Source organism: Gekko japonicus, unplaced genomic scaffold (genome assembly GCF_001447785.1).
Source record: "Gekko japonicus isolate JY-2015 unplaced genomic scaffold, Gekko_japonicus_V1.1 scaffold6627, whole genome shotgun sequence".
In the NCBI taxonomy this organism is placed as follows: Eukaryota; Metazoa; Chordata; class Lepidosauria; order Squamata; family Gekkonidae; genus Gekko; species Gekko japonicus.
In genome coordinates, this window is record NW_015169989.1 from 4,335 (window position 1) to 7,904 (window position 3,570).

The 3,570-nt window shown below is 50.4% G+C and overlaps 1 protein-coding gene across 1 annotated transcript in view; it reads right to left on the reverse strand.

Moving 5' to 3' along the window:
- The window catches only part of LOC107115810 (short transient receptor potential channel 2-like), a gene marked incomplete at both ends in the record, with an annotated part of 18,817 nt that overhangs the window by 4,072 nt on the left and 11,175 nt on the right, over window positions 1-3,570 (reverse strand). The gene's annotated exons all lie outside the window — the stretch shown is intronic.

A 3,570-nucleotide genomic window follows, 5' to 3' on the forward strand; every position in this document is an offset into this window, starting at 1 on the left:
ATAGCTTTTTTTTTTTAAAGTCTCTGTTCTGATCTGGATTTATTTTCTTTCAAAAAGACCTTGATTGGGAATTGGAACATGTGGATTGGTCTTTATATCCTGGGCAGTGGAGTGATTTCAGATGCCAAATGATAATAGCACACATTGGTAGTGAGACAGGAAACCAAAGTCTCGATTCAATCCAGGTGGATGTATCGTATTTGAGCTTCGTTATCAACTGCAATTCAGCAGTCTCTCTTTCTAATCTCCCTCTGAAATTCCTTTGTAAGAGCACTGCTACTCTTAGGTCAGCAAGTGAATGTTTTGGTTTCTAATGTCAGACTTATTCTCTGCATCCTCCGGGAAGGAATTAAGACCTAGGTTTTCCCGTCTCATTACCAACACTGGTATCTCTCTTTTAAAAAAAAAATAAAAAAATTTTTACGATATATCAATAAGCCAAACTATACATCATCTTATCGACTATCTTATACCCTTTTCTCCTAGTATCCCCTCTTCTGACTTCCCACAGTGCTCCAACCTCCAGTCCAAATCTTATATTTTTCCTCTTTTTTCTATTCTTTAATAATAAAGTTCTTCAGATAACCTATCTTTTAACTGTTGTTCTTATATGTTTAAACTTACTCTAAATGTCCTTCTATCTTCAATAGTTATCAAAGCAAAATAGATTATTTTTCACATCCCAGTATTTCTCTAAATATTCTTTAAAGTCTTTCCAGTCTGCAAAGAATTCTTCCGCTTCTTGATTCTTTAGCTTTCTTGTCATTTTGTCCACTTCCACCATAAAGAGTAACTTTTTTAACCACTCCCAAATCCCGGGAGTTCTTTCTTGTTTCCAGCATTGAGCATATGTCATTCTAGCAGTTGTGATCATATACCACATTAAAGTCCGTTTTGCAATGTTGACTTCTTCCACTTTAAGTCCCAGAAGTAGCATTTCAGGCTCCTTCTTAATCTTACATTTCGTAATTTTCTCCATCTCTATATGGACCTCTCCATGCCTACCACCCCTCCACATATCACACCTAATCAGTGTTCCCTCTAAGCTGAGTTAGTGTGAGCTAGCTCACAATTTTTTAGTCTCCGGCTCACACATTTTTGTCTTCGCTCAGGAAGGATGGCTCCAGAGCACACTAATTTATGCAATGGCCAGATGGCTCAATTTTAATGCCAGTAGCTCACAAAGTGGAATTTTTGCTCACCAGACGCCACAGCTTAGAGGGAGCCTTGCTTGGGACATGGGCAGGCGGCCCCTGAAGCTTTGTGGGCGCAGCCACGAAATGGCTGCCGCAAGAGATTGAGCCAGCCACAAAATGGCTGCTGCGGCATGACTTCGGTCACACAGGGAATATCCTTGCGCTGGGTTGGCCAAAGCAACATTTTTAAAGATCTGCACCGCCAATCAAATGTCCAGTGGCTAGTCAGAAGCCTTGCTGGGCAAAAGCCCCACCCATTGTATAAAAACACCCAGTGGGGCCACGGTGCCTATTGGCACCACGTTGGGGACTCCCGATCTAGTGGTTTGGAGCCTCAGTGTCCTGCTGTCCCTTTGCCTTTCCCTGCTCTTGGAATGTGGCCGTTGCTTGGCTTGAGAGAGGTAAAGAGCCCTGCAGAAGTATTTTAACCACCATCAGTATTCCCTCTAAGCTGAGTTAGTGTGAGCTAAGCTCACCCTTTTTTAGCCTCCGGCTCACACGTTTCTGTCCTAGCTCAGGAAGGAGGGCTCCTGAGCAAACTAATTTTTAACACTCACAACTTTTAACGCCAGTCGCTCACAAAGTAGAATTTTTGCTCACAAGACGCCACCGCTCAGAGGGAGCACTGACCACCCTATTCCTTTCTCCTGGCCACAGTGGGACGGCAACCTCCGGCTGTGGGAATATCGCCAAACGGAATACGACGAAGACGCTTTCCGGCACCCCCAGCAGCTCCCCAGCAACAGAGAATCACGCCCCAAATCCTGCTCTTCGGGAGCCTCCGACCAGTAGCCGTCCTGTGCTGCTGGCCACCGTACTGCAGTTTTGGACTTTTCCGGGGGAGGGGGGGTTAGGAGGGATCTAGGAACACTCGTGGGGGGCGGTGCGAGCTCCAGTGTGCCCCTCTTCACAGATCATGTGCCGAGGGCTGGCCGAGAGGGCCGGCAGCCATCAGATGACAGCAAACCGGGGGTGGGTGGGGGGTGGGAGGCAGAGCAGGGGAAATTTAGGTTAGGAGCGGGTTGAGGGGAAGTCGGGAGATCACGTTCGGGCGGGGGTCGTGTGTGTGTGTGAAATTTCCCGTCCCCCTCTCTGTTTCCCGGTCTGCTGTTTTTTGTAATAGGATGGGGTGGGAAATTATGAACAGGGACGAAACGGAACAGCCCTGCCTGCGGTGGGCTGTGGCTTGCTTTGGGGGGAGCAGAAGGTGGGGGGGCGGGCCTCTCTCGCTCTGGATGAAGCTGGGCTGCGATGGGCTGGCCAGTCCAGCAGGGCGCCCGGATCCTTCCGTTCCTTCGCAGGCGTCAGGTCAGCCGCTCAGGAACGGGGACCATAAGAGTGGGGAAAGTTTTCCCGGCTGGGACAGAACTGCCAAGCAGGACCGGCGCTTTCCCAAGAGCCCCCTTCCGCCCTGTTGCCCAGCCACAGGTGGTGTGTGGGAGTCACTGGGTGAGATGCCCCCCAGAGGGAGACGGGGGCAGCTCCCTTGGCACATTTCCTCCAGTCGGGCTCAAGGCTTGCGGACACTCGATCCTTCGAGGGACGTCCCTGCCACAGTGGGGGTGGCTGGTGTGTGCATCGCCTGCTGCACTTGCTTGTGTGTGAGCTTTTATACAGTCAGGGAGCAGGGGAGAGAAAGGGCAGAGTTTCTGGGTTGCAGCGAGGGGCCAGTTGGGCTGGCAAGGGGCTCTCCCCCCCCCCCCGAGGCGTGTCCCCACCATTTATTGTTATAATCTTGGCACATTGTGCCCTTGTCAGCCGCCCTGAGCCTTCGGGGTAGGGCGGGATATAAATCCAAGGATAAATAAATAAATAAAAGAGGAGGGGGGAGATGCCGGCACTGCCATGCATCACGGAAGACCGGCTTTCCCTCCAGCCGAGATCCTTTGAAAGCCAAGGTTCTAGTCCTTCTTGTGCTTAGAATCCTAGAATCGTGGAAAGAACCCGGCGGGGTCGTCTAGTCCAACCCCCCCCCCTGCACAAGGCAGGGAATTCACAAAAACCTCCCCCCCCCAAAAAAAAGCCCAGTGACTCCTGCTCCACGCTCAGAAGAGGGCAAAAAACCTCCAGGATCTCCAGGCAAACTGGCCTGGAGAAAAACGGCCGCCTGACCCCAAAGTAGCGACCGGCATTTCCCCGGGCGTGTAAGAAAGGGCCACGAGTAGTGTTCCCTCTAAGACAGTGGTGGCGAACCTATGGCACGGGTGCCAGAGGTGGCACTCAGAGCCCTCTCTGTGGGCATGCGTGCAATTGCCCCAGCCAGGCCCAGACCATCATTAAAGTGTCGAATTCTCTGCCAAATAATTTTAAGTAAATGAAAGCATTTGGGATTGCTTTCCTTACTTTGTCTGGATCATCTTAAGTTAATGTATGG